Source organism: Eptatretus burgeri, chromosome 3 (genome assembly GCF_056783735.1).
Source record: "Eptatretus burgeri isolate ZD-2024b chromosome 3, Ebu_testis_v1, whole genome shotgun sequence".
Classification (NCBI taxonomy): domain Eukaryota; kingdom Metazoa; phylum Chordata; class Myxini; order Myxiniformes; family Myxinidae; genus Eptatretus; species Eptatretus burgeri.
In genome coordinates this window covers 51,174,811-51,189,202 of record NC_140963.1, presented here as the reverse complement: position 1 = coordinate 51,189,202, position 14,392 = coordinate 51,174,811, and the positions used below count along the sequence as shown (strand labels likewise).

The 14,392-nt window shown below is 42.1% G+C and overlaps 1 long non-coding RNA gene and 1 pseudogene across 1 annotated transcript; one reads left to right on the top strand and one right to left on the bottom strand.

Annotated features, from left to right (window-relative positions):
- Positions 1-633: 633 nt before the first annotated feature.
- LOC147029860 (uncharacterized) lies at positions 634-8,587 on the top strand. The gene is made up of 3 exons (XR_015056112.1): positions 634-1,115; positions 1,855-2,856; positions 8,275-8,587. It is a non-coding gene; the product is annotated as an uncharacterized LOC147029860 (long non-coding RNA).
- A 3,120-nt stretch (positions 8,588-11,707) lies between these two features.
- LOC147029859 (28S ribosomal RNA) lies at positions 11,708-12,911 on the bottom strand (annotated as a pseudogene).
- Positions 12,912-14,392: the final 1,481 nt, after the last annotated feature.

Genomic DNA, 14,392 nt, shown 5'->3' with positions numbered 1-14,392 from the left:
ATTGTTCCTTCAATTCTCACCAAATACACCCCAAACCTGAACAAAGCCTCCACCATGCTTCAGTGTAGGCTGCACAGACATCTCCTTATTCTTCTCATCAAAACCCTCCTTCTGCCTTCTTTTTGTTCCAAAAATTTCAAACTCTGACTCATCACTCCAAAGTACCTTTCCCTTTCCCCAATGACAAGCAGCCAAACGCTGATGCTTAAAAGCAAGGCCGAGGCTTGTGGAGGAGCGAGAAGATCAAACGGATCAGAATGTAACAGAACAAAAGGAACAGTAAGGAAAAATAGAGGGAGGAGGACACACCAAGAGCAGAGTTGATGGATAAAATAGAGGCAGACATGGAGAAACTAGAGGGGGAGCACTCGGTAGAGTGCAAAACCTCCGCCGCCAATACTACTAGGTCACTCAAGTGAACCTGATATCCTATTCATTCAATTTGACGTCAACAGTGCTCACAGAGTTATAGTTTGCAACTTTCCCTTTTACTTTTAACTTTTACATACTCAATTCATTCGTCATAACTCGATTCCTTGAGACAGAAATTTATTTTACGTGGGTATATCCACCTGAAGTTCCAAAATCAGCTGCAATTATAATTTTGGCATGTTTTTTGTTGAAAATCACTTATAACATGTAGAAATGCAAAAACAAAAATCGAAATTTTGTTGGAAAAAAAAATCACTTAAAACATGAAGAAATGCAAAAACAAAAATTCAAATATTTTTTTCAAAATGGCCGCCATAGTAGCCATGTTGGACTTTGGACCAAGTCCAAAATGTAATGGCATGATCCTTGGACCATACCTAATCCCCCCACCAAGTTTCGTCGAAATCCGTCGAGGACTTTTTCCGCAATACTGTTCACAAACAAACAAAAACAAACAAACAGACAAGGGTGAAAACAGTAGCCTCCGTCCATCTTCGATGGCGGAGGTAAATAAGGGATATATGAAAGAATGGGGAATAGGGAGGACACACAGGGTGAACAAGATGGATACAGCCGCAAACTCTCACAAAGTAAAACTGGAAACTTGAAAGGGGGTGGGGTGAGGGAGGTTGATCTGAGAGGGTGGTGAACAACTGTCTTGAAGACCTGGGGGAAAGAATGAGGTAAAAGAAAATGAAAAGTTGGTTCCACAGGTGGGAAGAAGAGGAACGAACGAGTGGAGGTGAGCAGTGATGGGGACGGCATGCAACCTTCAGAATCCTGGGGGGACAAAGTACAGAAAGAGCAGAGGATACAACGCCAGAAAGGAGGCGGTACAAGAAAGACAGACCACCAGCCTGTCTGTAATGGGAAAGTGAGAGGCCCATAAGACTCAGCTTCGAAGAGGGACATTCCAATGATCTTGAAGGCCTTGTTTCCATGGCGTCAAGCTGAGCAGGTTGGAGATCGGGGTGCCAAGGAAGGACTTTGCATGATACAGGATGGCCATTCGGGACTGCCTTTTGAGACCAACTTACTCAAAATTCAGATAATCAAGATTCAGTTTGGAGACATTGACAAAAGCTAAGGTAGAGAATGAATGAAGGAATTAAGCATAAAATGAGTTCATGATTTTTCGTGAGTTCATGAATAAATGAGGCAGAATGAATTTTTTTTTTCGAGTGAACAAATATAGCTAAGATGAAACAGAAAGGACGACATATCCATATTAACGAGACAGGCACTTGGGAGAGCGGAAACCTCTGCCACTTAATTCCTGATCCATGAGAAAATATAGAGCCCAACACATTTTTTTTTAAATCTCATACTGTAGATATCGTTTTTTACCCTTTCTCTCAATGGTGAAGAATCACTGAACATATTATCAGATCCAGACCCGGATCTTCAGCAAAATCTAATCAGTTCGTCCTTGTCACACATCGAATCTGTCCGCAAAATTTCACCCAGATCCGTTCACAACGTTTTGAGATATCCTGCACACAAACAAACAGAGATAAACAAACAAACAAACCAGACAGAAAGGGGTAAAAACATAACCTCCTTCACCGTCGGTGGCGGAGGTAGTAAAGTTGGAATGTCCTTCTATCCATCAGTCCCCTAACTACTCCCACAGTTTTGGGGCAAGCCACGTCAAACTTTCTGTGGAACTGTTTGGGGACCGAACGGATGTCCGAAGGTGGGTGGAAGGTTTCATAACATTCTCAACACAATTATGATTGTAATTTTCAATCCAAGAAAGTGTTTTGCATCCTCCCTTTTGTGCCGGCAGATTTGCCTGTATTGGTCGTCACGTGAGAATGAAGTCTGTATTTGTTTACCTCACGAGTGAATGTATAAAGTGTCTATATTTGTTTTACTCAAGAGTGTGTGTATAAAGTGTCTATATTTGTTAAACTCAAGAGTGTGTGGTAAAAGTGTCCACATTTGTTGAACTGAAGAGTGTATGTATAAACTGTCTCTATTCGTTTAACTCAAGAGTGTATGGAGAAACTGTCGGTATTCATTTAACTTAAGAGTGTATGTATAAACTGTCTATATTTGTTAAACTCAAGAGTGTTTGTATAAACTCTCTATACTTGTTTAACGCAAGAGGGTTTGTATAAAGTGTCTATATTTGTTTATCTCATGAGTGTTTGCATGAAATATTTTTGTTCGTCTTTCAGCTGCTCCCGTTAGGGGTCGCCAAAGCGGATCATCCGTAATGATCCGCATTCTGATTTGGCACAGGTTTTACGCTGGATGCTCTTGCTGACGCAACCCTGGTCGCCTCATACGACACAGGGATAAGGATTGGGTTTCGCCATGATTCCGGGCTGCCCTACACCCTCTCAGAGCGTGGCCCAGTGCAGAGCTCCCTTCCCCAAGCGATCCTCGAACCCAAGCCAACGAGTAGCCGCATTACAGGTGCACGCCACGACGCCCGGTATTGTTTGTATAAAGTGTGTTTAATATGTCTATATTTGTTTTACTCAAGAGTGTGTGTTTAAAGTTTCTACATTTGTTTACCTCAAGAGTGTGTGTAAAAAGTGTCTATATTTGTTTACCTCAAGAGTGTGTGTAAAAAGTGTCTATATTTGTTTACCTCAAGAGTGTTTGTATAAAGTGTCGATATTTGTTTACCTCAAGCGTGTTAGTATGAATTGTTTATATTTATTTACCTCATATGTGTTTGGATAAAGTGTCAACATTTGTTGAACTCAAGAGTGTGGGTATAAAGTGTCTATATTTGTTTACCTCAAGAGTGTTTAGATAAAGTGTCGAAATTTGTTTACCTCACGAGCGTTTTCATAAAATATCTATATTTGTTTTCCTCACGAGTATTTGTGTGAAGTATCTATATTTGTTTACCTCAAGATTGTGTGTATAAAGTGTCTGCATTTGTTTAACTCAAGAGTGTTTGTAAAAAGTGTTTATATTTGTTTGACTCGTGAGTGTATGTATAAACTGTCTATATCTATGTGTGTGTGTGTGTGTGTGTGTGTGTGTGTGTGTGTGTGTGTGTGTGTGTGTGTGTGTGTGTGTGTGTGTGTGTGTGTGTGTGTGTGTGTGTGTGTGTGTGTGTGACCGCTGTTTCTTGACAACCTCTGGTCCGATCTAATTGAAACTTGCCAGGAATATTGCTGGGGACCTGAGGATGTGCCTTTTCAAGGTTTGATATTAATCGGGCAAGTGCTTCCCAAGTTATGGCCATTTATTTACCAAACCAATGGCAAGACACGTTGTTGCGTGAGTGTGGCCGATGGTGAAGGGAAGGACAGCCACGTTCCCCATTACGGGTTACAACGTATGGGCTTCCGGAGAGTGATGACTTGGTGTATTCTAATAATTTCTCGATTTCCTATGCGCATTTATAGATAAACACAATGACCCAAGTTATGATCGTTTTCATATTAGACGGTGCATAAATTTGGGGAACATCAGAGGTAGCTGGTATGCTCCGAAGCAGGAAGTAAATTATTTTTTGCACGTTTTTTATCTCCTCTTTCCTCTTCTCTTTGTGTTTTTCCTTGCGATGACATTGGGAAAAGGCAAAATACGTTGGAGCCAATTGAATAATTGGCCATTAAGAATAAATTGCGAATAATCGTAACTGCCTAATGCGAACTTCCAGACAGTGAGGACTTCACTTCCGGAGAGTGACGATTACTGTATTCTTTCTCGATTCTTTCTTTCTCTATTTCTGTACTTTCTCGATTTCTTTCTCGATTTTCTCAAACCCAATACCCCAATCCAGTCAGTGACGATTACTGTATTCTTTATCGATTTTTTTTTCTTGATTTATCGACTTACTGTGTTCTTTCTTTCTCGATTTCGGTACTTTCTCGATTTTTTTTTTCTTGATTTGTCCACTTACTGTATTCATTCTTTCTCGATTTTATTAAACACAATGCCCCAATCCAATCGTCATTTAAGAGAGCGAAGGAACGGCCTGTGTGGTTGCTGTTTCTGGCACGCGGTTTGAAAGTTGTTTTTTTTTGCATGTACGGCCATGCACGAACGGGCACATGAGAGCGGAGGAACGGCCTGTGTGTTTGTTTATGGAATGCGGTTTGGAAGTTTTTTGTTTTGTTTAGTTTGCACCTACGGGCACGCACCTACGGGCATGCACTAGTTTATTTAACTCATGAGTGTATGTATAAACTGTCTATATTTGTTTAACTCAAGAGTGCATGTACAAACTGTCAAGATTTGTTGAACTCTTGAGTGTGTGTATAAAGTGTCTGTATTTGTTTCACTTAAGAGTGTGTGTTTAATATGTCTTTATTTGTTTAACTCAAGAGTGTGTGTTTAAAGTGTCTATATTTGTTCACCTCAAGAGTGTGTTTATAAAGTGTCTTTATTTGTTTAACTCAAGAGGGTTTGTATAAACTGTCTATACTTGTTTAACGCAAGAGGGTTTGTATAAACTGTCTAGATATGTTTATCTCATGAGTGTATGTATAAACTGTCTGTATTTGTTTAACTCGTGAGTGTATGTATAAACAGTCTTTTCTTGTTTAACGCAAGAGGGTTTGAAGAGACTGTCTATATTTGTTTATCTCATGAGTGTATGTATAAACTGTCTATATTTGTTTAACTCAAGAGGGTTTGTTTCAACTGTCTATATTTGTTTACCTCATGAATGTGTGTATAAACTGTCTTTATTTGTTTCCCTCAAGAGTGTGTGTATAAAGTGTCTGTATTTGTTTAACTCAATCGTGTATGTTTAAACTGTCAATATTTGTTTATCTCATGAGTGTATGTATAAACTGTCTATATTTGTTTAACTGAAGAGTGTATGTATAAACTGTCTATATTTGTTTAACTGAAGAGTGTATGTATAAACTGTCTATATTTGTTTACCTCAAGAGTGTATGTATAAAGTGCCTACATTTGTTTAACTCAAGAGTGTTTGTGAAAAGTGTCTATATTTGTTTCACTCATGAGTGTACGTATAAACTGTCTATATTTGTTTAACTCAAGAGTGCATGTACAAACTGTCAAGATTTGTTGAACTCTAGAGTGTGTGTATAAACTCTGCATTTGTTTCACTCAATAGTGTGTGTTTAAAGTGTCTATATTTGTTTAGCTCAAGAGTGTGTGTTTAAAGTGTCTGTATTTATTTACCTCAAGAGTGTGTGTATAAATTGTCTTTCTTTGTTGACCTCAAGAGTGTTTAGAAAAGCGTCTGTATTTGTTTATCTCACGAGTGTTTGTATAAAGTGTCGATATTTGTTTACCTCATAAGTGTTTGTATGAAGTGTCTATATTTATAATTCTCAAGTGTGTGTGTGCGTATAAAGTGTCTGTGTTTTGTTTCACTCAAGAGTGTGTTTAATGTGTCTAGATTTGTTTAACGCAAGAGTGTGTGTATAAAGTGCCTATATTTGTTTCCCTCAAGAGTGTGTGTACAAAGTGTCAATATTTGTTTCACTCAAGAGTGTGTGATTAATATATCTATATTTGTTTCACTCAAGAGTGTGTGTATAATGTGTCTGTATTTGTTTCACTCAAGAGTTTGAATAAAGTGTCTATATTTGTTTAACTCAAGAGTGTTTGTATAAAGTGTCTTTCTTTGTTGACAACAAGTGTGTGCATGAAGTGTCTATATTTGTTTACCTCAATAGTGTGTGAAAAAGTGTCTATATTTCTTTAACTCAAGAGTGTTTGTATAAAGTGTCGATATTTGTTTAACTCAAGAGTGTGTGTTTAATGTGTCTATATTTGTTTCACTCAAGAGTGTGTGTTTAATGTGTCTATATTTGTTTAACTCAAGAGTGTGTGTATAATGTGTCTATATTTGTTAAACTCAAGAGTGTGTGTTTAATGTGTCTATATTTGTTTAACTCAAGAGTGTATGTATCATGTGTCGATATTTGTTTAACTCAAGAGTGTGTGTATAATGTGTCTGTATTTGTTTAACTCAAGAGTGTGTGTTTCAAGTGTCTATATTTGTATAACTCAAGAGTTTGTGTATAATGTGTCTATCGTTGTTAATCTCACGAGTGTTTGCATCAAGTGTTCATGTTTGTTTACCTCAGAAGTGTTTGTTTAAAGTGTCAACATTTGTTAAACTCAAGTGTGTGTGTGTGTGTGTGTGTGTGTGTGTGTGTGTGTGTGTGTGTGTGTGTGTGTGTGTGTGTGTGTGTGTGTGTGTGTAAAGTGTCTGTATTTGTTTCACTCAAGAGTGTGTGTTTAATATGTCTATATTTGTTTAACTCAAGAGTGTTTGTATAAAGGGTCTATATTTGTTTACATCAAGAGTGTGTGTATAATGTGTCTATATTTGTTTAACTCAAGAGTGTGTGTATAATGTGTCTATATTAATTTAACTCAAGAGTGTGTGTTTAATGTGTCTATATTTGTTGAACTCAAGAGTGTATGTTTCATGTGTCGATATTTGTTTAACTCAAGAGTGTGTGTATAATGTGTCTATATTAATTTAACTCAAGAGTGTGTGTATAATGTGTCTATATTAATTTAACTCAAGAGTGTGTGTATAATGTGTCTGTATTTGTTTAACTCAAGAGTGTGTGTTTCAAGTGTCTATATTTGTATAACTCAAGAGTGTGTGTATAATGTGTCTATAGTTGTTAATCTCACGAGTGTTTGTATCAAGTGTTTATGTTTGTTTACCTCAAGAGTGTATGTTTAAGGAGCCTATATTTGTTTAACTCAAGAGTGTTTGTATAATGTGTCTATATTTGGATAACTCAAGAGTGTGTGTATAAAGATTCTCTATTTGTTTACCTCAAGAGTGTTTATGTAAAGTGTCCATATTTGTTTACCTCATAAATGTTTGTATGAAGTGTCTATGTTTGTTTAACTGAAGAGTGTGTGTATAAAGTGTCTGTATTTGTTTAACTCAAGAGTGTGTGTATAAAGTGTCTGTATTTGTTTTCCTCAAGAGTGTTTGTTTAAAGTGTCAATATTTGTTAAACTCAAGTGTGTGTGTGTGTGTGTGTGTGTGTGTGTGTGTGTGTGTGTGTGTGTGTGTGTGTGTGTGTGTGTGTGTGTGTGTGTATGTGTGTGTGTGTGTGTGTGTGTGTATAAAGTGTCTGTATGTGTTTCACATGTCTATATTTGTTTAACTCAAGAGTGTGTCTTTCAAGTGTCTAGATTTGTTTACCTCAAGAGTGTGTGTATAAAGTGTCTATATTTGTTTACCTCAAGAGTGTGTGTTTAATGTGTCTATATTTGTTTAACTCAAGAGAGTGTGTATAAAGTGTTTATATTTGTTTACCTCAAAAGTGTTTGAACAAAGTGCCCATATTTTTTTACCTCAAGAGTGTGTGTTTAAGGAGCCTATATTTGTTTAACTCAAGAGTGTTTGTATAATGTGTCTATATTTGGATAACTCAAGAGTGTGTGTATAAAGATTCTCTATTTGTTTACCTCAAGAGTGTTTATGTAAAGTGTCCATATTTGTTTACCTCATAAATGTTTGTATGAAGTGTCTATGTTTGTTTAACTGAAGAGTGTGTGTATAAAGTGTCTGTATTTGTTTAACTCAAGAGTGTGTGTATAAAGTGTCTGTATTTGTTTTCCTCAAGAGTGTTTGTATAAAGTGTCTATATTTGTTTAATTCAAGAGTGTATGTATAAAGTGTCTATATTTGTTTACCTCAAGAGTGTGTATATAAAATGTCTATATTTGTCTACCTCAAGAGTGTGTGTATAATGTGTCTATATTTGTTTATCTCACGAGCGTTTGTATCATGTGTCTATATTTGTTTACCTCATGAGTGTTTGTATGAAGTATTTTTGTTCGTCTTTCGGCTGCTCCCGTTTGGGGTCGCCAAAGCGGATCAACCGTAATGATCCGCATTCTGATTTGACACAGGTTTTACACTGGATGCTCTTCCTGACGCAAGCCTGGTCGCCTCATACGACACAGGGATAAGGATTGGGTTTCGCCATGATTCCGGGCTGCCTTCCACCCTCTCATAGCGTGGCCCAGTGCAGAGCTCCCATCCTCAAGCGATCTTCCAACCCAAGCCTCCGAGTTGCCGGATTACAGGTGCACGCCACGACGCCCGGTGCTGTTTGTATAAAGTTTCCATATTTGTTTAACTCAAGAGTGTGTGAAGAATGTGTCTATATTTGCTGATGTCACGAGTGTTTTTATAAAGTGTCTGTATTTGTTTAAATCAAGAGTGTGTGTATAAAGTGTCTATATTTGTTGAAATCAAGAGTGTGTGTATAAAGTGTCTATATTTGTTTAAATCAAGTGTGTGGGTATAAAGTGTCTATATTTGTTTCAATCAAGAGTGTGTGTATATAGTGTCTATATTTGTTTAACTCGTGAGTGTTTGTTTTAAGTGTCTATATTTGTTTACCTCACGAGTGTTTTTATAAAGTATCTCTATTTGTTTTCCTCACGAGAATTTGTGTAAAGTATCTATATTTGTTTACCTCATAAGTGTTTTTATAAAGTGCCTATATTTGTTTACCTCATATGTGTTTGTATAAAGTGCCCATATTTGTTTACCTCAAGAGTGTGTGTTTCAGGAGCATTTTTTTGTTTAACTCAAGAGTGTTTGTATAATGTGTCGATATTTGTTTACGTCAAGAGTGTTTGTGTAAATTGTCTACATTTGTTTTCCTCATATGTGTTTGTATAAAGTGTCTATATTTGTTTAAATCAAGAGTGTGTGTATATAGTGTCTATATTTGTTTAACTTGTGAGTGTTTATTTTAAGTGTCTGTATTTGTTTACCTCACGAGTGTTTTTATAAAGTATCTATATTTGTTTTCCTCACGAGTATTTGTGTGAAGTATCGATATTTGTTTACCTCTGAAGTGTTTGTATAAAGTTCCTATATTTGTTTACCTCAAGAGTGTGTGTGTATAACTTGTCTATATTTCTTTTATTCAAGAGTGTATGTTAAAGGAGCCTATATTTGTTTAACTCAAGAGTGTTTGTATGATGTGTCTATATTTGGATAACTCAAGAGTCTGTGTATAAATTGTCTGTATTTGTTTCACTCAAGAGTGTGTGTTTAAAGTGTCTATATTTGTTTACCTCAAGAGTGTGTGTATAAAGTGTCAATATTTGTTTAACGCAAGAGGATTTGTATAAACTGTCAACATTTGTTTATCTCATGAGTGTATGTATGAACTGTCTATATTTGTTTCACTCAAGACGGTTTGTTTCAACTGTCTATATTTGTTTACCTCATGAATGTCTGTATAAACTGTCTATATTTGTTTACCTCAAGAGTGTGTGTATAACGTGTCTATATTTGTTTAACTCAAGAGTGTGTGGAAATGTGTCTATATTTGTTTATCTCATGAGTGTATGTATAAACTGTCTATATTTGTTTAACTCAAGAGTGTATGTACAAATTGTCAAGATTTGTTGAACGCTCGAGTGTGTGTATAAACTGTATGTGTTTGTATCACTCAAGAGTGTGTGTTAAATATGTCTTTATTTGTTTAACTCAAGAGTGTGTGTTTAAAGTGTCTGTATTTGTTCACCTCAAGAGTGTGTGTTTCAATTGTCTTTATTTGTATTACTCAAGAGGGTTTGTATAAACTGTCTATACTTGTTAAACGCAAGAGGGTTTGTATAAACTGTCTATATTTGTTTACCTCATGAATGTGTGTATAAACTGTCTATACTTGTTTCACGCAAGAGGGTTTGTTTCAAATGTCTATATTTGTTTACCTCATGAATGTGTGTATAAACTGTCTCGTGTGGGTATCTTGTGTCGATTTGTCCCCACCACATTTCCGCAGGGCGCTCAAGGTCCGACAACAACCCCCCTTCTGGTAAAACTACCAAAATCACGAATCACTGCTCACCTTCACTCTTTCATTCCTCAATTTTCCCACCTTTGGAATAAACTCCCTCACTCTATTCATTCCAATCTTCCCTCCAGGCCTTCAAAACAGTTGTTCATCACCACCTCTTATCATCCCCCATTCAAATCCTCGATCTTTTCTTCCCCCGATAGTCCACCCAAACCCAACCCGTTCAAATTCCCTGCTTTCCTTCCTGAAAGTCCCTGCAATGTCTATCTTCTATTCTCCATGTTACCCATCCCATCCCACAGATCCCTCTCCCTTCCACAGATCTCCTAATGTCTCTGTTCCCACTGTTTTGTCATTCCCACTCCCTCCGCTCTTGTCTCATGCCCCTGTTGCTGTGTCTTGTTTGTTAGAACTCACACGAGCCTCGACGAGGTATACCAAAAAAATGAAATAAACCCCCCCCCCCTAACACGCACGAACACAACACAACACAACACAACACAACACACACACCTCCTCTCGTCTCTTCTCACCTCAGGTCACCGTCTGAGAAACGGAGGGTCGTGCAACTGACTCATGATATTCATTGATGGTGGCGCTGTTGACGGACGGGTGACGAAGGGTACTTGTGGAGGAAGGATGTCATCTAATCTCATGACATGTCATGTCATATCATGTCATCTCTCCTCACCTCTCCTCCCCTCTCCTCTCATTTCACCGTCAGAGAGACGAATGGTGCGCAACTGACTCCTGGTATTCCTGGGGGTGGCGGTGGCGGCCACGGACCCATGACGAAAGAAGGGTTCTTGTGGAGGAAGCACATCTCCTTGCTTCTCTTGTCAGGTCACCGTCACTTCTCTTCTCTTCTCTCTTCTGTTCTCTTCTCTCCTCTCTCGAAGCACCCTCGCCCCTCTCTTGTCTCTTGTGTCTTCTCTCTTCACCGTCAAAGAGACGGATGGCGCCCAACTGACTCCTGCTATTGCTGACGGTGGCGGTGTTGAGGGACCGGGGAAAAACGGTACTTGTGAAGAAGGACCTGTCCACCTGGTGACAGCGGTGATATTGACAGACCGGTCACGAATCAGGAAGGGTCCTTGTGGAGAAAACCCCTCTCTTGTCTGCCACCTGTGTGCTGTGTTCTGTCCTCGCCCTCCCTTCGTCCGCTCACGCTCGACACACGCCCGTGCGACGGGGACCTTGTGGAGGACCCCGTCCCAAGCTGTTTCTTGTCATGCAACATCGAGCACACCGCAAACGGCCACGAGACCGACAACCGCACGCAGCAACCTAAAGACGTTCGGTGCTCGCCGGTCGAGCCTCTGCAGTCGGAAGCTGCTCAGAAGGACTAAAAAAAAGCAAACGAAAAAACGCAGCAGCCACGACGAGAGTACACTCGCGTGAAGCACACAGCACCTAGAGACGGTCAGTGCCGGCACCCACGTCCGCATCGCCCTCGGAGGCAAGCGCCTTTCGCGCTTCGCAGTGCACCGGTGCACCGTTCCACCGTGTATCGCTCGGACGAAACATTAGCTCGAAGGATGACTTTCAATAGATCGCAGCGACGAAGCTGCTCTGCTACTTACGACACCCCGAGCCGTAACCAGGTCGTTTACGAGTCATTCGGCGCATGGCGCCCCACCGTCGTGCTGTGCGAGCGGCGCTCGGAGAGGGTCGCGCTGCAAGATTCATCGGGCGACCCTCGAAACCGATGCCGTGCGGAGGACCGCGCCGGAAGCCGCCCTCCGAAATTCAACGGAGGGGACCGCCGGCTCAAGAGTCGTATACGCTGTCCCGGCCGAAGCCCCACGCGCAACAGTATCGCCGTGCCCAAGGAGGGATTCTGACTTAGAGGCGTTCAGCCATAATCCCTCAGATGGTAGCTTCGCGCCGCTGGCTGCTCAGCCAGACGCACGCGCCAAGTGTCTGAACCCGCGGTTCCTCTCGTACTGAGCGGGGTTGCTGTCCCGGCGACAAAAGCATCAGTAGGGTAAAACTAACCTGTCTCACGACGGTCTAAACCCAGCTCACGTTCCCTGTTAGTGGGTGAACAATCCAACGCTTGGCGAATTCTGCTTCGCAATGATAGGAAGAGCCGACATCGAAGGATCAAAAAGCGACGTCGCTATGGACGCTTGGCCGCCACAAGCCAGTTATCCCTGTGGTAACTTTTCTGACACCTCTTGCTTAAAACCCAAAAAGTCAAAAGGATCGCGAGGCCACGCTTTCACGGTCTGTATTCGTACTGAAAATCAAGATCAAGCGAGCTTTCGCCCTTCTGCTCTACGGGAGGTTTCCGTCCTCCCTGAGCTCGCCTTAGGACACCTGCGTTACCGTTTGACAGGCGTACCGCCCCAGTCAAACTCCCCGCCCGGAACTGTCCCCGGAGCGGGTCACCCGAGCCGCTCGCCGGCGAGCGCGTGCGACGCGCACACGAGGCACGCGAAGGCGCGCCGCGCCGACCGACCCTTGGGCTTCGCACCAGAAACGCGGGACCCCCCGACCAGGGGGCCCGCACTCCCTGTCTCACCGGGTTAGTAAAGGAACGGTAAGAGTAGTGGTATTTCACCGGCGGCTCCGCGTCGGCGACAACGCGCGCCCTGCGCCCCTCACGGGGTCGGACCACGCGAGCCCCGGCGGGCCTCCCACTTATTCTACGCCTCTCAAGTCCCTTCACAGAATCGGGCTAGAGTCAAGCTCAAAAGGGTCTTCTTTCCCCGCTGATTCCGCCAAGCCCGTTCCCTTGGCTGTGGTTTCGCTGGATAGTAGATAGGGACAGTGGGAATCTCGTTCATCCATTCATGCGCGTCACTAGTTAGATGACGAGGCATTTGGCTATGATAGTTGTGCCCGCAGACCTGGTCTTGGTCATGAGCACATACTACTTTTTCTCCTCGGGGTAAGAGAATAACTCATTACCCCCGCTGAACATTCAAGGCGCCATATACATTCTATCAATCCATCTTCGTACCGCCACTTTGCACCTATTCGTGCTGACTCGCCATTAAACCCCTCGGTATAGAGGCAAGGAATCGCCAGCACCCATCTCCCTACCGTCTTGACACACAATACCTAGCGGAGAATTGCCTGGAAGTCCGATGCATACCCAATGGGCAGTCTTCCATTCGCCATCCCGGTCTGGGCGGGGAAAGACGACTCCTCCATCGGGCGCATCGTGTGTCCTGCCTATCTCCGCTCGCAGGGCTCGCTGGGTGGCCCGGTGCGTGCCCCGCTTGACGCAGGCGCACCGTGTATCCACCCAGCGATCGCTCTGCCTTTCAACTGTCCCTCGATCGATTTGACCAGAATCGAACATGGGACATATCACTTCTCAGGTGTCAATCCGTACGTCCTTTTAATCATGCGGCACAATTTTGGATTGAGATGGACCTTCTACTGGCGCGGCGCGTTGCGCGTAAGCGCGGACCGCTTGAACCATCGGAACATCAAGGCGGTCTTTTCTACGACTATCACAGAGATGAGTCTTAGGTCGGCTTTAGTGAGACCAAGTTCGCGGAGCAAGGTCGCCGATTCCGGCGCCCAAACTCCGCGCCAACTCAGGGTGATGGGAGAGACAAGTGGCACATTTTCACTTTCAAACTTGTTCCTTACCCAGTCGAGGACTTCCGGAGTGTCGTAGTAATTCCTTTTTCTGACATGCTCGTCCGACAACTTGAGAGTATCACTTTTTATTTGGGTATCCAGTATCACCGGTTTGCCGTTCTTTTCTGCAATAATATCCGGTTTTCGGATCCCCGCCGGTGTTGGAATCCTCGGCTCCTCAATAACCACGAACCCACGCTGTCGCAGCCGACCACATGCGAAGCGCGAGACTGCGTCATGTCGCTGGACCGTTCCACCATGGGTTCGAATACATGCTTGGGAGATGTGATTTAGAGATTCCTTTGCACGACAACCCGCATCACACCATCCTTCATTTCCCTGTCCCCGTCTACCACGGCTCGACCTGGATCCGGTGGGGAGCAGGTTGCCCCTCACTTTCACCGAGTCGATGAAGGCTCTACCGGATTGGAGCCTCGATCGACCGAGAACCCAGTCATTTGGCTCCGGTACTCTGCTCGCTTCCAGTAGACCTCGCCCGATCCACAGCTTGGTGCAAAAGTTTAGCCGTGATAACGTCCGCCTGCTTGATAGACCTGGGACGCTCTCCACCGTAATGCAGGTTGTACGTGTTCCGGCTCCTCACC